Raw genomic sequence first — 23,660 nt, forward strand, 5'->3', positions numbered from 1 at the left:
TACTTGCAATATTGAGATGAAGGACTGGACTTATATTTGTTGCAATCAGCTGATGTCGAGGCACAATGCAGTTTAGTGAGAGAACTTCAGGACATACTTCCTTTAGGTGGGCTGTATAAATCTTTGTCTTCCAACTGTGTAATTTGCTCCACCAGAAACACAGGGCACTTAATTCTCCAATGGTACTTGTGTCTCATCGAACCAAAATTCTACAACAGCAAAAATAGATGTTCTAGTATAGTTTCTACAGGATTTACAAACATACCATCCCTTCTAATACTTTGTAATCATCACAGAAATAACAATAGTTGCCATTAGGACTTATTGTCACTAACTATATTTCATCATTCTGAATAGAAATTTTTCTTATTTTTAACATGCTGATTAGTTGCTTCTCAACTAACCACTCAGATAACATCTATGAATCTAATCATTGCTTAATGGTAGTTCTTTTAAAATAGTGGATTTTGACACATCACTACTGAAACTGTAGTGTCTATAGTCATCCAATACTCTTAACAACTTTATGAGCACTACCAGGTTTTGTAATAATTTCTGCAATTTTCTAAGACCCAGTCACTTCCTTATCATTCTTTCATGTGTTCTTAACTAAGGAAGTAGCACTACTACATAGCTCAAAATTCTATTTTAAAGATTTGATATATTACATACATTTGCCTACTTATCAGGATGTTTCCTTTTCAAGTGATCAAGTAGTTTCATAGCCTCAGGGGAAAAAGAACTATCACTATGACACGTGAACTATCTTGAGTTGAATGGGCTTTCAGTAAAACTATAGGCCGATAGTGAGATATTGTCAACATCTTCTAAATGCTTGACATAATTAATGATGGGTTGAAAGACTTTTGTTGAATTAAATTATAAAATAGAAACTATTTTTACTTTTTAAGTCCAAATCACACCCAACAGCACTGAGGACCCAACTTGGACAATATCTACAATGTAGTAAATAGCATCTAATAGACACACACACACACACACACACACACACACACACATACACACACACACACAGTTCACTCTCCCTGTATAACTGCAAGATAGAGCAATCCATCAAGAGAAAATCTGCCAATCACAGCCGTTATTCACCATAGTTTTGTAGTACTCATCTTACATATGTTTTGTGTTTTCTGTTAAATCAATGTCAATGCTGCTCATGTAAGGCTCAAGAAAACCCAATAAGAGAAATGTAATATTAAGGAATATGATTTTGTCAGGTAGAGCTGAGTTTTGAAGAACCACAAACCATTGTAATATCTCAGAGTTTTGGTTTTTTTTTTACTACTCAAGAATCATTTTTTGCCCTCTTGTGGGTGCTATTACCCTCATTTGAAATGTGTGTATTAGAAGTATTTGTTGTGGGAAAAGACATCATTTGTAGTTTATGGGAACCTCTGGGATTCTGGCACAAGGCCATGCTTTCTGCTGCAAAAAGTATAAACCATTCAAAAAAGTACTCAGTGGACTATCGGGCCATGGTAGAGAGAGAGCATATGACCATGAGACATCAAGTAGTCTTCTGGCTCATGGAGCCCATTATGAGCTGGATTCTTTCAGACCTATGTAGGAACCAGCTTTACAGCAAACAGGTGTAGCAGAGACACATGGCCTTGGGGTCCATTGGTCCTATCTCACCCTGTATCCCCCAGAAGCCATCAGTTCAGTAGAGTGGTGAAACAGCTTCTGAAAGATGGATCTGAGGCTCCATTCTGAAGAGGATACCTTGTGAGATTGGCACCATCTTCCAGAATGTTGTATAAATCCCCAGGGACACACATTGCATGGTATTTCTGTATCCCTGATAGGTAAAATACGAAAGTTTGGGAAACAAGGAATGGAATGGGGCTATCCTTTTTTATCATCACTGCCAGTGACACATTTGACAAAATGTGTACTTCTCATCCCTGCTTTGGGCATGGTGGGTCTGGAGGCCCTGTTATCAGAGGACATAATAATAATCCCATTGCATTTGAAGCTTCAGCTTTCACCTGGTTACTTTGGGCTCCATGTACCCAGACAGAGGCAAGAAGGGAACCAGTATCCAGAAAGCGTAATTGACCCTAATCATCAAGAGGACAATGTTTACTCTTAACACTTCTGCTAATTTTTTAAAAATGTTTATTTATTTTTGAGAAAGAAAGACAGAGCAGGAGGTGGGGAGGGGCAGAGAGATAAAGGGACAGAGGATCTCAAGTGGTCTCTGTTACTGACAACAGAGAGCCTGATGCAGGGCTCCAACTCATGAACTGGGAGATCATAACCTGAGACAAAATCAAGAGTGAAATGCTTAACTGACTGAGCCACCCAGGCACCCCTTTAAGTTTAAGGCTTACAGGTTTATCATTCATTCTTATAAAATGTATTTTCAACTTTCTACCTCCTAGCTATCTGTAATTTAAAAAATGAATTTATAGAGGAGGTTAACCTAAAACCAATCTGACTTCAATTTATATTCTGTGCTGTCCAAGAGAGAGATTACCAGATGCACTGCAATGGATTCTTAGCCTAGGGGAGTTTTATGGCATGCTCAGTAAACAAGCTGTGTTAATCCAAGAAATTTTGTAAATACCTCTTAAGAAAACTGTCAAAAACATTGATTGGAGACCTAAGTCTCACACATTGCATAAGTGCACTCAATGCTATTCACATATACTAACCGTAAGAATTAAGACCCATCTGGTTGTGATTCAAGTGCTTTGGTTTACAGATGAGTACTGTGAGGCATGGGGAGATTGTTTCTATCCACTGGCATTTCTTCAAGCAGATTGTACTGTAATTAGGACTGATAATTAAAAATACCTCTCAGGCAATGAGAAGCTTAAAGATTATATTATGTTATGGATAGTTTGGTGGAGTTTTTACATTTTACCCCACAGTTCTCTAATTGCATGAAAATTGGTAAAAGTGCACTGTATACATGAAAACTATTAGATAGATCCATCCTATAACCTTGCTATTTGGATTGTCCCCTCCTCGTCCCTATCAGCAACTGTCCTTGCCAACATTTCACAAAGAAATTAGAGGTGGATGGACAAGCACTTATTCTGCTTCTTGTGTCCCTGAAGAAATTTTTCTGGATCTATTTCCACCTCAACTCTTTGTCTTTAGGAAGAGCTATCTCTCCTGCTCCCGGCAGCTAATCTCTGCTCATGTGTTTGGATTTCATCAACTGCCCTTTCTTCAGGAATCTGGAAACACTGTTTATCTCCTCTCTCACCTCTATCTTCAACCTCTACCCTGATTCTTTTCCCCTCAGGGTACAGAGAGGCTCAGATGCCTCCCATCTAAAAAGAGACTCTTTGAGTAGTCCCCTGTAGCTGTCATCTGATATTGCTTTCCCTTAAAAGAGTAGTCTGTACTCATTGTCTCTCCTTTTCACTTCCTGATCACTGTTGATCCTCCCTGTCTTCTACTCCCAACACTCCATGAAAGGGCCTTTACTGAGGTTTTCCATTGCTTAGTTCAATAAGTGAGTTTCTTACCTCACTTTACAGACCTTCAGAAATTGACACTGTTAATTACTTCCTTTTTCTTGAAACACTTCCCTTGATTTCTAGAATTCCACCCCTTGCTGGTTTTCTATCTACCTCTTAAATTGCATAATTTTTTTACTTTATTTTATTTTATGCTATTCTGTTCTATTTTCCTTTGCTTTCTTCAGCCTCTTCTCACTTTTTCTCCCCAACATTTTATTATGAAAGATTTCAAGTTAAAGAAAAGCTAGAAATACTGTGCAGTGAACATCCATATGTCCATTCCTTTCTCACGCCCATAGACACTCGCCTCCCAGTTTAGACTTTTTCTAAGGTCAGACCTATTTAGTCCAAATACAAATGTCTACCTTAATAGACAAGAGACATCTCCAACCCAACCTGGTAGAATTGAACTCATAATTCTAGATTCACTCTGTATTTTTTCTTGTCACCAAGTCCTGTCAATTAGTCACCAAGTCTCATCAATTCTGTTTCTTTAATACCTTTCACTCTGCCCATGCTCAGGTCCTATAATCATTTCATGTCTAACTGCTCTTCCTGCTGCCAGCCATGCTTGTCTCTAATTCACTCACCACACAGTTGCCAGTGGTGTTTGTAAGTACAAGTGTGGTCATCTTGATTCCTTGTTTAACATCTTTAAAAAATTTCAGTTTAAGCTCTTAACTCTTGAGCAAGGCCCTTCTTATCCCTAGTTAACCTCATCTTTCACTGTCTTTCCTCTCAGACTCTATGAAGCAGACTATATGAAGGAGACTACCTAAAGTTCCTGTATTCACACCATGCTAGCTCTTCTCATTGGTATGTTTTCTTTACTTTTTAACCTAATTGTTATTTTTCCAACTGCCAACAACCTTTCCAAACTGTCCTTCAAAACACAGTTTACATACTACCTTCTATGGGAAAAGTTCTCCAGCCTTTCCTTCCCAACATTCTACCCCTCCTAGGTCTGGGTGAGATACCCCTTATATGGCACCTTCCTTATTAGTTAACTGATTGACTCATTTAATAAAGATTTGAAGTCCTTCAATGGACTGAGCATTGTGTGAGATGATGGGAATATAATGGTGAATACAATAGAGCTTCTGCTTTCAAGGAATTTACACATTATTTGAGATTTAGTACAATAAGTGGGCAGTTGTGATAAAGTATGGTTAGCTCATAAATGAATATACACAAGGCACTTGGGGGATACGTGGAAGGGACACAAGTCCAGACTTGGAGAATGACGGATGGCTGTTTGGAGGAAGACTCACCTAAGATATGAAAGAAGAATAGGAATAAGTGAGGACATGGGGATGGGTAAAGCAGGAAGTGCTGGGTAAGCGAAAGGAGAGGGGCACATGGTTCATGGTGCTAGTTAGTCAGAGCCTGGCTCATTCAGAGTAGGAGTGTCCTCAGTGCTAGGCTCAGTGCCTGACAGAAAGAGCAGGCACTCAGTGAACACTTAGTGATTGAATGCACACGTTCAGTGAGTGAACAAATGAAGCTGAAGAAGGGGCCAGATTAGAAGGACCTCATATGAAAGTGAATTTGGACTTTATTCTGAGGACACCCCATTGGTACTCTATAGAAGGAAGAAAGGCATAAGCAAGAGGTTGACATTTGAGATTTGTGCCTCTATAAAGATTTATAAAAATTATAAACATGAATTGGAAGGAAAGCAAGGGGCAGGTCTAACAGCAGGAGGTCATTTGGGAGGCTGGTAGGGTCACTGGTGTCAGCATGTGGGCTGAAAAGAGGACAAGCAGTTGGGATGGAGAAGAATGATCGTTTTGACGGATCAAGGAAACAGAGCTAATGGACCAATGATAGATTATCAGGATGAGGATGAAAAAGGATGATACCCAAATTTTTGGATTGGACAGTTGTTAGCAGCAATCATTAAGGGGCAGAGGAGGATGGAGAGGTTTCTGAGGATAGGGCACAGCTCCGAGGGAAATGATAAGTTCAGTTTTGAACACTTTGAGTTGAGTTTGAGGCATGTACTGGTCCTGGACATTTGCCCACGGATCATTTTCCTTGCTCTTCTCTGCTCTATTGTGTATCAGCAAGAGCGGGCTTGCTGGTTAGTATTCCCAGGCTCCCGTGTTAGCTGGCTGGTGGCTTGGTTTGGGCAATGGGAGGCTCTGGCAAGGGATTAGAGAACAAAAGGAGGGGGAAAGCCAAGGTATTTTTCCTCTTCCCTTTCTACCTCTGGCAGTGTCTCCAGTAGCAATTGCATTGGCTCTGTGGCCCAGCTCGTTCTCCTCCACTAACCCACATCTAGTGTTCTAATGACTCAATAACCCTCTTCCATCCCTCCACTTTAAGGGTGGCACTGGCTTCCTAGAGCTGCCAGATGCAGGGTTTCCTGAGTCTCCTGTTCAGGCTCTCCCTTCATCTTTCTCCTGAGTAGCATTAAACTGTCTCTCTTTTATTTTTATTTTATTTGATTCTTTTTTGAGACAGACTTAAAATTTTTTTAATGTTTATTTATTTTTGAGAGAGAGAGAAAGAAAGAGAGCGAGCAAGCATGAGTGAGGGAGGGGCAGAGAGAGAGGAAGACATAGATTCTGAATCAGGCTTCAGGCTCTGAGCTGTCAGCACAGAGCCCAATGCAGGGCTCAAACTCACTATCCTGAGATCATGACCTGAGCTAAAGTGGGACACTTAACCGACTGAGCCACCCAGGTGCCCCTGAAACAGACTTAGAAAGATGCTTATTTATTTTTTTATTTTTGAGAAAGAGAGCAAGCACTTGTGAGTGGGGGAGGAGGGGGGGAACAGAGGATCTGAAGCAGGCTGTGTGCTGACAGCAGAGAGCGCAATGGGGGTCTGGAACTTATGAACCATGAGAACCTGAGCCAAAGTTGGATGCCTAACCGACTGAGCCACCCAGGCACCCCAAACTGTGTCTGTTTTAAGTGCTCAGAGAGATGTCTGTTTATTCTGAGGAACGTTTAAATGAAGATATCCAAAAAACAGCTGTGTATGTGGAAGAGATAACTGGAATTTCTATCCTAGTACTTACTCCCATGAAGAATAATTGTCTCCTTACTTGTATGTGTCCTGCACCAGCCTTGGAGATCCTTAAGTGCAAAAAGATTATCTTATTTCTGTCCATATTCCCAGGACCAATTCAACATCTGGCAAAGAATAGGCACTCAATAATGTTTGCTCACCGCATGAAGAAATGAATGCATATATCCCTACACATTATTTTTAGGTGACATTTACTTGTGGATACATCTTTATGATAAAGTTAAACCCATTTGACATGGAAAATACCTGACCTGAATTATTAAGAGATATAATCACTGTATATTTATTAGCACATATTGTATTTTTGCCCTCGGGTTTGTCATGGTACAAATAAATGAACAGGAAAAAGTTGCCCCAGTTGTTAAGTCATCTACTGAGTAGATAAGAATAATTAGAAATCATTGCACTTGCATATACAACTGTGTACAAAAAGGATATTGCTAAACAAATAGAAGATTGCAGGTTTGTTCAAATAGGTTAAACATTCCCCTGAATCCCCTTATCCTGGATACATAATCAATCTCGCTGGAAATGATTTGCAGAAGTAACCTTAGTGAGGGTCCATATTACCAACTCTGAGCTGTGGCTGAATGAATTGGATGTTATAAACAGAGCATTACAAAGTGTGGATATTGACTTTGGCCTTGAGGAAGAGTCAGGTCTGTTTTTGAGACTACGGGTCATGGGTTTTGATTCTGTCACCAGTCGGAGAGGCCATGCTGGCTCTAGGGGCTGTGCACATATTACATACCGCTGGCCTTGTGGTTGGGAGGCAAGGAAAGAGGCCAGGCACAGCTTCAGTTCATCTTCTGTATTCTGGTAGTTGAGAAACCACCAGAAACATTTCCCCTGCTTCCCATATCAAAAAAAGGAAGAAGTAGTGAGAAACTAGGGAAAGTGACTCTTCAATAACTTACTTTGAGTAAGCGGTGATGAAATTGTATTTCAGAAACATTTTAATTTTGTAAAACAACAGTAACAAAACTAAAATATACAGATAAGAAAAAGAAAATTAAAATAATTTTTAATTCCACTGTGTAGAGGCAACCTCTCTTGACAATTGGAATAAACTCTTCTAAAACAATTGCCACACAAATTGCTATAGACTACATGTTTGTGTCTTCCACAAATCATACTGAAATCTAATCCCCAGTGGGGTAATAGTTGGAGGTGGGCTGTTGGGAGGTAGCTAGGTCATGAGGGTAGAGCCCTCATGAATGGGATTAGTGCCCTTATAAAAGGGACCCCAGATTGCCCCTTTGTCCTTTCCTCAGTGTGAGGATATAGCAAGAAGACAGCCATCTATGAACTAGGAAGCAGGCGCTTACCTGACACTAAATCTGCCAACACCTTGATCTTGGACTTCTCAAACTTCCCAACTGTGAGAAATCAATGTTGTTTAAAAGTCACCCAGTTCAATGTTCTGTTACAGCACTTGAGCAGACTAAGGCACAAATATGTATATTTCAAATGTCTGTTATACATACTACACTGTACCCTACTTTTTCCATGCAAAATATGTCATGAAAATCTTCCACATCATGGAAGGTGATATTATTCATGGCTGCATCATAGTTCACTTTATAAACTCACCATGTTTATTTAATCACCCACAGAGAGACATTTGGCTCAGCTCCAATTTTTACTACTGCATATGCAGGATGAGCCATTAGCAACCGATTTTTAAGTTGAATCTTTAAGCACTTGTAATAAGATATTGGAACACGCTGGAAAGGACAGAATAAGGATATGAAGGGGCCCAAGGGAGGGAAGTACTTATGAACTGATATTGTTCTTGATGTATAAAGGACATCAGTTAACAGGAGTGAGGTGGGGGAGGATGGCATAACATGGGAGAAAGTAAGAAAAGGTGAAATGACAGATCTGGAGAGAGAGAGAGAGAGAGAAATACAGTCAGACTATAGATGGAGAGACAGACAGACAACGAGAAAGAATGCAGTGAGAACAAATAGGATCAAATCATTGTCAAGTCTCCTTAAAAAAAGTTTTGTGATGATCGCCAAAAGGGGCCCTGGCATTTACACCACGCAAATGATATCTCACTGAATGAATAGAAAGGGGCACAAGTTGCCCAGAACCTGAAGGGAACTTTGGTTATCAAGGTAGATACGGAGTAACCTTTAAAAAACTGAAACAAAAGAAAAATAATAATTAAGTAATACCATTCTACTTCACTTAATTCACCAACTTAGGCATATGTGCATATCATGTGTTGAACACTGTCTTTAAAAAAAAATAGCTTTCTTTAACTCTTCTCTCTGATAGTTTTAATCATGTTTTCTCTCATGGTGATTGTCTGGAGTTAAAATATTTTTCATCATTGTTTTGCATCGCAGCCCCAAAGAAAATAAGAGGAAGGAGTTAGCTTCTCCTTTCTCCGTATTGTGCTTGCTTCCCCATTTTAGAAAAATTAAGGTGTGAACAGCCACTTTCTCTTAAGCATCATCTTCAATAGATTTGGAAGGTAGGATATAGTGTGTATTTGTGAGGGCCAGAGGTTGGCCTCTATTACAAAACTTCCTCTATACACTTATAGAGGATAATGAAAATCATTAGTGCCATGAACATCACTTGTATACATATTAGAGTGAATTCAAAGTTAAAAAAAAATCAATTTTTATAAAGAGATCAGTCCTAACATCGCATGAAAAGCTGTGAGGCACTAATGAAATTACTTATGTGAAAGTGTTTGGGAAACTGTAAAAGTCTGTACAAGTATATGGTCTTTTGGATTATTGGAACTCTAGTATACTCTGGCATCAGAAGAATCTTACTAAAGATAGAAATTTCTGCTACTTTCCTATACCTCAGAGTTGGAGTGGGGGAATATGTCCTCAAATAACCTTGTTGTTCTCCCCAGTATGATCTTTTGCATGGACAGAAAAATTAGGAAAATACCTTTTCCTTTGTTAAATCTCCAAGAAGTGGTCAGGTTTCTCTTATTGTAACTGAAGAAAAAAAAAAAAAAGAAGAAAGTCTACTCAAGACTGACTCATATTAATCACATCCTGTGTGGGCTGTCCTGTGTCGTTGACACACATCAAGCAAAGAGGGGGATGGGTCATTGCTTCCAAATGCTCCTAAGGGCGCTTTAATTAAGGCACTAATGCTACATGCCCAACAAGTTTAGCATGACTCAGCAAGATAAGTCACTTAGGCCATCCTACCCCAGGAGTATATAAGCATGTCCAATCACATGACCTTGGAGAACAGGGGCTTCCAAACCAGACTTCTTTCGGTTAACCACCTGTCCCCGTCAGTCCCGTTATGAAAGGGCGCTGAGAGGACCTGGGCAGAGCGTGGGCAGTGCAAACCGCCGAGGACCCTCTTCACCTTTCTCTATCATGTTGTCCTGCAGCTAGCTGAATGTGTGCCAACCACCTCTACAGAGTGGGTGGAGGCAGACCTCCTCTAACAAAGATTCTGATTTGTATTTTCCATGTAGAGAGGGCTTTAATTCTGCTCATATTTGTGGCTTTTTGTCCACTAAGGATTGATGCATTGCGCACACAAATGAGTCCATTTCACTCTTTAAGTGAAGAAAAGCTCCAAGCCTCACCGTTATCAACTACACCCTAGCTCATCATTTTTTCATAGTACATAATTTAGTACTTCCTGAGCATTCTGTTCTTTCCGAAAGCCTGAGCACTGTCTAATTTGCTTGCCTTGTCATTTCTGTAGTCTTTTGTGCATATGGTCCAGGCATCCTGTTTGCTTAGCATGTGCAATGGCAATTTATTACCTGTAAGAAATGTGCTTCTCTATTCTTCTGGAAAATAGGAAAATTAAATATAATGCACACATTTCAGCTCTTCCAGTCTTCACACGGATGCTGCTGCTGAATACTTTAACACAATCTCAGGAATTCCATAGTCCTGTTGCTTTTTGGTTTTATCTTCAAATGTTTTTTTTTAAGTATGACATTGTTAAATGCTACAGTACAGCATAGAAGGATGTTTTTAGCATCTAAATGATATACAGTATCTTCGCTCACTTCAGAATTTAAAATCGGCTGATTCTAAAAGTGGGAGGGTTCAAAAAATGAACATATGTGGTTAATCGTACTTTTTGTGGCTCAGGTTTGTGTTTCAGAGATATTAGGGACTTAAAGATAAGCACATCTGCAACTGCTCCAACATCTCTGCTGTTTACACTTTTGTTGGTTTTCTGTGGGAGCTTCCTAACCTGCATATTACTCCTGTGTATTTGTAGGATTAGCTTTGGATGTGGAAAGGATGCTACTTGGTAAACTTGTTTTACTCTTGCTTCTTGGAATTTTCATATCCAGCTCAAAATTCACTATTCCCTTGGGCTTTAGGTATCTGTTGGACTTTGCATTTATAACTCTCCATGCCCCGCCTCTGTGGTTTGTTTTTTTTTTGCAAACTTGATAGATGTGTTGAAATCTCCTCTGCACAAATCCCCTCTTCTATGTAACAGAGAAATTTGCTTTTTTTCTACCCCCTTCCACTTGATTTTCCTTAAATAAATAGCCTTGCAGCTCATACTGTGACATTCTTAGACTCAGAGTATCCACTGTGGTAGATAGTATGTGAAATTCTATATGTACATTGATTTCTGACCCATTGGAAAATATCATCCTTGAGAAGTTAGGTTGAAACCCACACAGATTTTCAAATGCTGGATGGTTTCAAATTCAACATCATTTCCTTTGAAGCTGTTGCTAGGAAATAATTTGACTAACAAGTGTAGTCATCACCAAGTCCTGATAACCTACCAGAAGATAAATGACTTCCTGTAACTTACGACATTTCACCTCCTCCCATGTCAGTTCATTGCATTACTCAGTTGTAGTAAATGATATCTCTGAACACAGTTAAAACGAATCCAGTGTGAAACATACAAGTATTCACCTAAGTACAAAGTTTTCCCTCTTTAAATGTGTCAATTACTGAAGATTTCTATGGCTTTTTGATCCTAAAAAGAACCTAAAGAACTATTTAATCCATTCCCAGACATCTGGACAGACTGGCTGGCATTATGCTGGTCTCTCACAAGGTGGCCAAAGTTCTTTACAGTTTTGCTTTATTTGTGACTTTTCCCCCCACTCTCCATTGTATATATCCTCTTCAGAGTATTGGGTCAATGATATGTTCTACCTAAAGGAGTAGAAAAGAGTAAAACTGGCCAGGACAAACCTAATGGGAACAGCCACCATATTTTAATTTGGCAATTGTTTTCAGACCAGACAATATACAAGCAGACATGACATACACATTATTATGAAATAATATAAGTGTGGCTTTAAAAATACCTTCTAATGGTTCCATGGCTTGGCTGTTGTTTCTTCTCTACCTACTCATCAACAGAGCTTTCACAACTCTGTTCTAATAGCTAGGCATCAATATCAGTTGAGGAGTAACCTGACATTTGATCCATATCACAATGATCCAGACCATGTACATGTTATAGGAATGGAAGAGACAGGCCATTTAATATATAGCAAACTTGTTTTTTCAGTGGCCCCATAAGTTGTGTAGGACTGGGCTATGTCACAACTGTGTGTGCTTCTTATCTTGTTTAAATCCTTCCATAGCTTTTCAGCGTCGGAGGCCATTTAGCAATTCCCAACAATTATACTTTTTGAGAAAGTATAGCTATTGTTCTTGTTTTCTGTAATTTAGTTGCCTTGTCATTCAGAAAGATTTTTATCCTGGTATCTTTTTTATTTGGGGCCAATTTATTCACTTTGATAATATTTGTTGTTGTTATAAAAAGCATTGCATTTTTATCCTCAAGGGAATTTATCTGATCTATTCCTCTCATTTCAGGGTTAAAAAACACTGAGCCCTGAGAACTAAGTGAGCTCTTCAAGGTTAACAGAAAATGGGGTAGCTGATAGAGCTGAGACTAGAACCTTCTGACTTCTGGCCTAGGGCTTTTTTGGGTGGGGGCGGGGGGGGATAATTTTCATCACCTTATGGGTTTTATTTCAAAAATCCTACTGATAATTTGAATTAGTGGCTAATTTCTCCCCTGATTATTAAGATTCTATTAATAGTTCTTTAATGATTTCAAATTTAGTGCAAGTGGGGCTTTCTTCCACTTGAAAGTAAGGACGGTTTTCCAGACTCCCTCTTCTAGGAGCCACTGAAAATAAGCAAAAATATTTACACTTAGATGGATATAGTTTTGTACTACTTCACTTGCTAGTAATCAGTGTGGACCTGTACTCGGAGCAGCCATGTTCACATTTATTTTCTCCTTCCAGAGAAAATGCAAAAAATACAGAGTAACTCCTACCCAAATCTTGCTTAAATCTCACTGGAAAGAATTTCAGAAAAAAAATTCAAATATAAAAAAAATCAAATATACAGTTTTGGGGAATTTAAAGTGCATCCACAAAGCAGGTAGTTTCTTGAGACAATCAGGAGGATTCAAAGGAAGTTGGGAAAAGGAATTGGGAAAAGGAAACACCTGCCTCTGCAAGGTCATGTTGCCTGTCCGGTCATGCCATGATCCGGGGAGCTTCATCTATGTGTTCAGCCAGTGGCCAGAGCTTCAGCATCTTGGCACCTGCTATTCCCTTCCACTGGGTAGATTTCCACCAAATCCTTACAGAGCCCGGTCTCCCTAACTGCTACTCAAATCTGCTTTATCAGAGAGGTCTTCCTGACTGACCACAGTCCATAAAATAGCTCCCCACTCATCTAGGCAGCCATCAGTTAGTCTGGCTTTTAATTTCCATTGCTGTCTGTCTTGCTTCCTTTCTTATCTGACTTGGTTCCTCTCTGAACGGTTAGTTCTCTTTAATATACAATGAAACAAAAAAAATGTAATTTCTTCCCCTCCTGTTAGCTAAATAAAACTGTTTGGTGTGTATAGTAGGATTAATTGTTTTTTAACTTTTTTTTAATGTTTACTTATTTTTGAGTGACAGAGACAGAGTATGAGGAGGGGAGGGGCAGAGAGAGAGGGAGACACAGAATTTGAAGCAGGCTCCAGGCTCTGAGCTGTCAGCACAGAGCCCAATGTGATGCAGGGCTCGAACTCACAGACCAGGAGATTATGACCTGAGCCCAACTGACTGAGCCACCCAGGCACCCCAGGATTAATTTTTGCAAAACAGAGATGTGGATTTGCAAAATATATACCAACGAATGTATAAAACATCTTAACCATGTAATTTTCATGTGATGGAATTTATGATGATTTTCATTTCCTTTGTTATACTTTTCTTCATTGACTAATTTTATTCCAAGTAAAATCAGTTAGAGATTACAAAAGTCTCTGTTTTTATAATCAGAGAAAACAATAGTGTCGGTTCCATGTGGGAAAATGAGTGCTGTTTAACAGAAGTCTGCAGGACATTAAAGTAGGGAGTCAGAATATGGGTACAGATTCAAGCTTTGTTTAGGTGAGTAAATTTAGTTAGAGAAATTCTAGTCTATAAAGGAAAAAGAAAAAAGAAACACTACTGTACAAAATGTAGACTTTTGTGGGTGTGTGTGACTGTGGTCATGTGGGGTGATGATAGAAAACAAATCAGGGCTTCTAACCTACTGATGGTGAATTTGGTTTCTTTCTCTTCCAGGATGAAAGACGATTCTATAATGTCAGTAAGATTATCAAGTCTTCAGCAATCAGCATTTCCCACCTAGCCTCCCCAAATTCTGTTCAGAGTATTATAGGGCAGACTAATGAACAAAACAAACTCAAAATCTATTAAGTTAATAATGTCATTTTCCCAATTAAAAATTTATTTTGCATTTGCAAAATTAAACGATAGCCTTGGGTTTATTTTTAAAATTATTTTAAAAGTTTTTATTTATTTATTTTTGAGAGGGAGAGAGAAAGAGGAAGAGAGAGAGACCACACAAATGGGGGAGGAGCAGAGAGAGAGAGAGAGACAGAGAGAGAGAGAGAGGGAGAGAGGGAGACAATCCGAAGCAGGCTCCAGGCTCTGAGCTGTCAGTGCACAACTTGATGCAGGGCTCAAACCCATGAACCCTAAGATCATGACCTGACCCGAAGTCAGATGCATAACTGACTAAGCCACCCAGGTGCCCCTACCTTGTGTTTATTTATTTTTTTTGAGTTTTTTTAAATGTTTTTTTTTTTTTAATTTTTGATACAGAGAGAGACAGAGCATGAGAGGGGGAGGGGCAGAGAGGGAGGGAGACACAGAACCGGAAGCAGGCTCCAGGAACTGAGCTAGTTGTCAGTGCAGAGCCTGATGCCAGGCTCGAACCCACGAATGTGAGATCTGACCTGAGCTGAAGTCGGAAGCTTAACCGACTGAGCCACCCAGGTGCCCCCCTTGTGTTTATTTTTAATGCACGAAAATATTAGTGAAGCAAAATGGTCTTCATTTAGGCATTTTGGAGCAAGTTTTATTTATGTGCAGTGAAATGATAACTTTGGTAACTTCTCCTTTTTTCAGCAAAGATGTCTTAATCTCCTTTCTGAGAGTGATTCTATTTGGGCAGCAAATCCTACATTGAAAATTGTTCCAGATCTCAAGTTATGTAACTGAACAGATGGCAGTTGCATGGCTTTGGCATGTTGGGCTACAATCATAGCACACACTGAGGACCCAGCTCTAGAGACTTCCAGTGGACAAGCAGACGGCTCCCGGGAGCAAACAGACAGGTGTGGCTGTGGGATGAGATGAAGAATTGCACCTTGGCTCAGCTTCCCATGGTCACTACCCAGGAACAAATTCCTCAGGATCCTGAAAGAGGTACAAATAGTTATAAAGAAACTGGTGTTAAATTTGATTGAATCATAAAAATAAACAACTCTCTCCTATAAGAGAAAACAAAATCTCTCAGGGAATGTTAAACCAGAAGAGATTCAGTTTATGGTGACAAATGAAATGTCACTAGAGATAGATATTGAGGTAAATGCATTTCTTAAGTTTATTAATTTATTTTGGGAGAGAGAATGCATGGGGGAGGGGCAGAGAGAGAGGGAGAAAGAATTTCAAGCAGGCTCTGTGCTGGCAGCTCAGAGCCCAATGGGGGGCTAGCTCTCACAAACCATGAGAACATGAGATCATGAGTTGAGCCAAAACCAAGAGTCAGTACTTAACAGACTGAGCAACTCAGGCATGCTAGAGAATTTTAAGCATGGTGAGCATGGAGCCTGATGAAAGACTCTATCCCACCACCCTGGGATCATGACCTTAGCTGAAATCCAGAGTTGGATGCTCAACCAACTGAGCCAACCCAGGCACCCTTGAATGCATTGTAATTGTACTGTGGGCTTGGAACACAAAGAGTAACAATGGATAAAAATCCCTGTCTTCACGGAGCTTGGAATTTAGTGAGGGAGAAAGATAATCAATCAATCCATCAACAAATGAGAAAACACATACATATGAGAGTGATAAACACCAAGAAGGAAAAAAATAACACAGAGAAGTTGTATGAAATTTTAGATGGAGTGGCCATAAAAGTTTTCTTTTAAAATGATCATATTTGAGGGGCACCTGGGTTGCTCAGTCAGTTAAACGTCTGACTTTGGCTCATGATCTTGCAGTTTGTGAGCCCCACATTGGGGTCTGCACTGACAGTAAAGAACCTGGAGCCTATTTCAGATTTTGTGTTTCCCTCTCTCTCTGACCCTCCCTTGCTTGTGCTGTCTCCCTCTCTCTCTCTCTCAAAAATAAATAAAACAGGAAAAAATATTATTTTTTTAAATAAGGATGACATTTGAGGAAGACTTGAAGGAAATGAGGATGTAAATCATGTGTATATCAGGAGGGAAAGTGTTCTAGAGAGAGGAAACAGCAAATTCCCAGAGTTAAGACATACCTGGAATGTATAGGGAACCACAGAAAGTCCATTGTGTTTGAAGCAGAGTATACTAGAAGAGGTTGTCTAAGATGACATTTGAGAGAGAACGTGAGGTCATACCAAATAGAGTTCTAAAGGTCATAGTTTGGAGTTTGTGTTTATTCTGAGATGGAAACCATTAGGGGGATTTTCAGCAAAGAGCATGCTAGAATTATTATTTATCAGGATTACTCTTTGAAGGAAATCAACTATCGAGTGATAAGAGCAGATAAGAGGAGAGGGGAGGGAGGATCAGGGAGGAATCATTTAGGGGGCTGTTGAGAGAGTATGAGGTGAGAGATCACGGGGCTTGAACCAGGTTGTCAGCAATCAAGGTAGTGAGGTGCCCGAGTCTAGCTCCAGCAGGGCCAGGGCTTCCTGAAAGATGGACGGTGTTGGCGAAAGGGAATGAGAGAGCCTCAGCTTTCTTTCTGATCTCCAGGCAGGCAGCTGTATCCTGACCCAAGAGTCAGCTTTATTTATTGAAAAAAATGTATGGGGTATGAAAGAGAAGTGGCAATTGCCCTAGACAATAACTTCTGATAATAAATTCTTTGGTATGTAAACATTTCCCAGAACATAGATTGGTGAAAGACTCATGCATAATCTTTACCAGTAGAGATTGGAGTAGGTGACTAAATGTTTATCATATGGGGAAGGAAGGGATCTTTAGCATTCAAATAAAAGGCAAAGTTTTTAGCATAGCAAAGGCAAGATTTAGGTCTTTGTGAGCAGGAGTCAATAGCCTGTTTTCTTGAGGGGAAGAAAAATAGGTTTTCTCAGGAAATGTAACTTTGCTCCTATAATCACAAAAGAAGAAACTCCAGTAACAAGTTTTTTTACAAGGTACAATTCATATATTTTTATGATCAGTTAGTCAGGTACCTTGGGAGTCAGTGCTCAAGCAGAGATTGAGTGGGGGTTGAGTGGGGGTTTAGTGGGGGTAGATGCTGGTTGCTACCTGACGGTGTGAGGCCTTGCAAACCTGCCTTACTTCAGGGCTCCCAGCAGTGAGGAATGGGCAAATTCTAGCTATATTTTGAAAGCAAAACCAATAGTTCTGGTTATAGATGAGGTATATTGCCCAAGAAAAAGAGAGGAGTCTAGGGTCATTCCAAGGTTTGGGGTCTATGTAACTAAAAGGAAGGATATATCTGAGAAGCTTAGTGAAAAAGAGGAGAATGCAGAAGGAGTAGATTTGAGGGACATCAGGAGTTCAGCTTGGGATATGTTGTTAGAGATGTCTATTAGACATCCATATGGAGATGTTGAGTGAGCAGTGGGATGGACAAGTCCAATGTGCCAAGGGTGGGTTTGGGCTAGAGATATAAATTTTGGAGTCGTAAGGATATACATGGTATTTAAAGCTATAAGGCTTGATGGATTTACCTAGACAGTGTGACTGAGTATAGAACCAGTTAAGTATGGAGAGAGTGATCATTTATATGGAATGTTGTCAATAAGTAAAATGAAGCAAGTTGAAAACTGGATTTCACCATGTATGAGTCATCATTAATTTTCATAAGAGCAATTATCTAGAGTCGAGAGCAAAAGCCTTGTTGGAGTGAGTTCAGGACAGAATGGGAGACATTAGAGGCAGTGAATAAAAGCAATTCTTTCAAAAAACTTTGCTTTAAAGAGGAGAGAAATGAAATGGTAGCTGGATAGAGAGATAGGATCAAGAGAGAATTAAAAAATATTTTAAAGCATAACATATATGATAAAAATGCTATTTCTTAAGTGCATAGCTCTGTAATTCACAACCAAACATACCAGGTAGTCCCCGTTTTCCATTTACCAGACCCCAAGAAGCCTCATGCCTGCCCCCTCCCACACTGTCCCAACCCCCTTCAAGGGTAGCAACTATCCTGACTTCTGAAACCAAAGATTCATTTTGCCTGCTTCTGCACTTCAGTAAATGGAATCAGATAATTTGTGCTCTTTTGTATTTGACCGTAGTTATGTTTTAATCATTCTTACTGCTGCATGATAATCCATCACGTGAATATATCAAGATTTTTTATCTTTTCTATTGTTGTGTGGCAGTTGGGTATTTTCCATTTGTATTTTCTATTTGTATTTTCCTTTCAAATAGTGCTGTTATGTACATTCTTGTATGTATCTTTTGCTGAACATTTATTGGGTATATTTCAGAAAGTGGAATTGCTGGGCCATAAAATACATATATTCATCTTTAGTATTCCAAAATGGTTTTACCAGTTTACTCTCTCACCAGGATGGTAAGAAAGACTTCATTAGTAATACGAGTGATATTATCTCTGTCACTTCTTTGTCTTATATCTCATTTTGTTGAGAACTAAAGTAGTGTAAATGGGTGATACTGGGCCCCCTCAAAACCTTAAGGATAAGATTCTACTGCTCACAGGGTTCTCCTGATGACTGACCAACTGTAAAATGCCAGCACCATGCCTAGCACAGGATAGGTACACAGAATGTGTTAGTTGTGGCTGTTATTTTGCAGTCATCTTCTCAGAGTTGTTGCCAGGCAAAGGTAAAATAAAGCAGTTGTAACTGCATCTGCCTTCTGCTCCAAATCCTGCTTATCCATCCAATCTTGCTTTGTAGGGTTGGGAAAAGATGAGGCCTCCAGATGTTTCACTGACCATACTGTAGGGCCATGAACAACACAGAGGCTCAAGTGTCCCTTTCCATAACTTGCACTGTATCCTTTAACCAGACCAGACATTTCACCAGGTTGTTGGAGAGGCTGAGGGACGGTCATGCCCCGGCTCTGTTAGGTTGCATGGTAAAATAAATTTCCTAATGTACTAGAAAGGATACTCAGGCATTGAAATTCTAATTTTCTAATGTACTAGAAAGGATACTCAGGCATTGAAATTCTAATTTTCTAATGTACTAGACAGGATACCCAGGCATTGAAATTCTAATGGCAGAGATCCCGAGGAGGCCTAATTATACCACTAGATATAGTTTTTTGCCTTCTGCAATTTTCTGGAAATTTCTGGAAATGGTTATTGTTTATTTAACTGATAAATTAAATATACTCTGGATGGGGTCCCGGGGTGTCTCAGTCAGTTAAGCATCTAACTCTTGGTTTTAGCTCAGGTCCTGATCTCATGGGTTGTGGACTCAAGCCCTGCATTGGGCTCCATGCTCATAGTGTGGAGCCTATTTGAAATTCTCTCTCCCTCTCTCTGTTCCTACCCTTCTCGCATGCTTCCTCTTTTTCTCAAAATAAATAAGCTTAAAAAATAAATATACTTCTGGAGTAAAAAAAAAAAAACACAACTTTTCCAGTATCTGTATAAATCAGAAAGGAGTATATATGGTTGAAACCATCTTTGCATCTGAGGAAATAAATTTATTTTTATACTGATTATATCTGATTATACTTTTTCCCCTCACATTGAAACATAATTTATGGAGCTGTTGAAAAGAAATATCTTTCAGTGATGTGATCTTATAGGCAAAACAAGACCCTTCCCTATTTTTAAAAATATGTACTTCATATTTTGAATACTTTTCTACTTAAATAAAAATTATGAAGATAGCACAGAGAGTTACCACATACAACATGCTGTTTCTCCTGTCATTAAGATATTAGTATGGTACATTTGTTATAATTAATGAACCAATATCAATTTGTTAACTAAAGTTAGTACTTTATTCAGTTTCCTTAGCATGTACCTAATGTTCTTTCTCTATCCTAGGATCTCACCTAGGATACCACATTACATTTAGTTGTTGTGTTTCCTCAGGCTTCTCTTGGTTGTGACATTTTTCAAACTTAATTTGCTTTTAAGGAATATTGGTCAAATATTTTGTAGAATGTGTCTTAGGTGGGATTCATCTGATGTTTTTCTCATGATATGGTTTTTAGGAGGAAGACCACAAAGAGGCATTTTTATGCCTCTCGTGGTATCAAGGGTCCATTCCATCAACATGGCCTATTACTATCAAGGTTGACCTTGATCACTTGGCTGAGTAGTTTGTCCTGCTTCTCCACTGTAAAAGTAAACTCTTTCCATACTGTACTCTTTGCAAGGAAGTCTCTATACACAGCCCAAACTAAAAAAAGTACAGAGATATGCACCACCCCCTTGAGAGTAGGGTACCTACAGAAATTATTTGGAGTTCTTCTGCAAGGGAAATGGGTCTCTGTGCCCTCATTTATTTATATATTCAATCATTTATTTATATTAGTATGGACTCACAGATGTTTATTTTTATACTTTAGATTATAGTCTAATACCAGAGTACTTGTTTATTGCTCAAATCATTCCAGGTTTTGCTATTGAGAGCTCTTTGTGTTGGCTCTTATATCCCGTTGACACCCCTCTATCATTGTGTGTGTGTCTGTGTGTGTATTTTAATATTACCTTAGTTTCTGGAACTATAAGATGCTCCAGGACCATCTTGTGTATTTCCTGACCTAGTCCTAGAATCAGCCACTTCTCCAAGGAGCCCTGGTTCCTCTTTTTGGAGAATGGTATTAAAAACTAAGATCTAGGGGCTCCTGGGTGGTCCAGTTGAATGACCATCTGACTCTTGATTTCAGTTCAGGTCACAATCTCATGGTTCATGAGATTGAGCCCCTCATCGGGAGCCTGCTTGGGATTGTTTCTTTCCATTTCTCTCTGACCCTCCCCCATTTGTGCTCATGTGCGTGCTCTGTCTCTCTTTCACAGGATCAATAAGCTTAAAAAAAAAAAAAAAAAGAAACTGCGGTCTGGGCCCCAGGAGTACTCCATTGTAGTGGGGTGTCATTGTTTTTCAGCTCTTTCAGCTGACAAATAAGGACATATACTTGTGTATACTAACTCTTGTATATACACAAACTTATAAGTATCTTTATATGTAACCATATGTATCTATGTTAGGCTAAACATGTGCTCATACTGATAGCTCTAAATCTAATCCATTACCACCTAGAACATTCTAGCCTACTCACTTTATCTGTGAACTACTCCAACAGTGAAATATTGGGCTCTTTCTAATCAATTTATATAATTGTTCAATTCCAGTATACAGCAGTATCAAAATTGTTAAACCCCATGGGAAACAACCTTCTATTTAACTAGAGTTACAGTTTGATGTACATTTTCTTTTGCTTTCAGAGGGTTTTTTTGTCCTTTTTTAATGAAGTATAATTAACACACAGTATTACATTAGTTTCAGGCATACATATATAATAATTCAACAGTTCTATAAATTACTCAGTACTTTTCAAAGTATGTGTAGTTTTTAAATGTTTATTTATTTATTTTGAGAGAGAGCAAGAGTGAGAAAGAGAACCAGTGGGGCAGGGGAAGAGAGAGGGGAACAGAGGGTCAAAAGTGGGCTCTGTGCTGACATCAGAGAGCCTGATGCAGGGCTGAACCCTGAGATTATGACCTGAGCCTAAGTGAGATGCTCAGCTGACTGACTGAGCCACCAGGGACCCCAAGGTAAGTGAACTCCTGATTCCCTTTATCCATCTTACCCCTCTTCCCATCTACTTCCCCTCTGGCATTCACCGGTTTGTTTTCTGTATCTAAGAGTCTCATTTTTTGTCTTTTTTTTTCTTTATTTATTTAGTTTTTAAAATTCCATATATGAGTGAAATCATATGGTATTTGTCTTTCTCTGACTTATTTTCCTACCATTGTACCCTCTAGGGCCATTCATGTTGTTGCAAATGTCAAGATTTCTTCCTCCTTCCCTCCGTGCCTTCCTTCCTCCTTTCCTTTCCTTTCTTTTCTTATTTTATTTAAAAATTTTTAATGTTTTTTATTTATTTTTGAGACACAGAGAGAGACAGTGCGAGCAGGGGAGGGTCAGAGAGAGAGAGATACAGAATCCGAAGCAGGCTCCAGGCTCTGAGCTAGCTGTCAGCACAGCCTGACACGGGGCTTGAACCCACAAACCATGAGATCATGACCTGAGCTGAAGCCGGACACTTAACTGACTGAGCCACCCAGGTGCCCCTCCTTTCCTTTCTTTTACTCTTTTTTATTTGAGTATAGTTGACACACATAATATTAATTTCAGGTGTGCAACATAACGATTTAACAAGTTTATACATTATGCTCACTACAATATAGCTGTCCTCTGTCACCATGAAACACTACTACAATATCATGGACTATATTCCTTATTCTATGTATTTTATTCCTGTGGCTTATTCGCTTCATAACTGGAATCCTGTATCTCCCACTCCCCTTCACCCATTTTGCCCATCCCCTCATCCCCTCTGGAAACCATCAGTTTGTTCTCTGTATTTATGGGTCTGTTTCTGCTTTTTGTTTATTTATTTATTTGAATTTTTAGATTCCACATGAGTGAAATCATATGGTATTTTTCTTTCTCAGTCTGACTTACGTCACTTATCCTAATACTTTCCAGGTCCACCCATGTTATTGCAAATAGCATGATCTCATCCTTTTTATGGCTGCATAATATTCCAGTGTGTGAGTGTGTGTGTGTGTGTGTGTGTGTGTGTGTGTGTCCCACATTTATTCATTTGTCTACTGATGGACACTTAGGTTGTTTCTATATCTAGGCTATTGTAAATAATACTGCAATAAATCTAGGGGTGCGTGTCTCTCATTGGATTAGTGATTTCATTTTCTTTTTTTTTTTTTAATGTTTGTTTATTCTTGAGAGTGAGAGAGAGAGAGAGACAGCATGAGCAGGGGAGGGGCAGGGAGAGAGAGGGAGACACAGAATCCAAAGCAGGCTCCAGGCTCCAAGCTGTCAGCACAGAGCCCCACATGAGGCTCAAACTTATGAATGGCGAGATCATGACCTGAGCCAAAGTCAGATCCTCAATCGACTGAGCCACCCAGGCACCCCGAAGATTCACGTTTTCATTTTCTTTGGGTAAATACCCAGTAATGAAATTATTTTTAATTTTTTGAGGAACCTCCATACTGTTTTCTGTAGTGACCGCACTAGTTTGCATTCCCACTAGCAGTGCACGAGGGTTCCTTTTTCTCCACATTCTCACCAATATTTGCTGTTTCTTGTGTTTTGATTCTAGCCATTCTGATAGGTGTGAGGTGACTCTCTTTATGGTTTTGATTTACATTTTCCTGATTATGAGTTATGTTGAGCATCTTCTCTGTAACTGTCATCTATATGTCTTCTTTAGAAAGATGTGTATTCAGGTCCTCAGCCCATTTTTTTTAAAAACTGGATTATTTGCTCTTTTTGATGTTGAGTTAAGCTCTTTGTATATTTTGGATATTGACCCCTTATTAGATATGTCATTTGCAAATATCTTCTCCCATTCAATAAGTTGTCTTTTTGTTTTGTTGCTGGTTTCATTGACTATGCAAAA

General features: G+C 39.2%; 1 long non-coding RNA gene across 5 annotated transcripts in view; it reads left to right on the forward strand.

Annotated features, from left to right (window-relative positions):
* The first annotated feature begins 4,240 nt into the window (after positions 1 to 4,240).
* LOC115301572 overlaps positions 4,241 to 23,660 on the forward strand; it is a 57,584-nt gene continuing 38,164 nt past the window's right edge. For 4 of the 5 annotated variants that reach the window (XR_003913167.1, XR_003913169.1, XR_003913165.1 and 1 more), the window contains exons 1-2: positions 13,707 to 13,935; positions 14,962 to 15,261. This is a non-coding gene — a long non-coding RNA (uncharacterized LOC115301572). Of the gene's footprint in view, positions 4,314 to 13,706; positions 13,936 to 14,961; positions 15,262 to 23,660 lie in introns of those variants that run through there. The other variant, XR_003913166.1, reaches the window with a different exon arrangement.

The sequence above is a fragment of the Suricata suricatta genome, chromosome 9, assembly GCF_006229205.1.
Source record: "Suricata suricatta isolate VVHF042 chromosome 9, meerkat_22Aug2017_6uvM2_HiC, whole genome shotgun sequence".
Lineage (NCBI taxonomy): Eukaryota > Metazoa > Chordata > Mammalia > Carnivora > Herpestidae > Suricata > Suricata suricatta.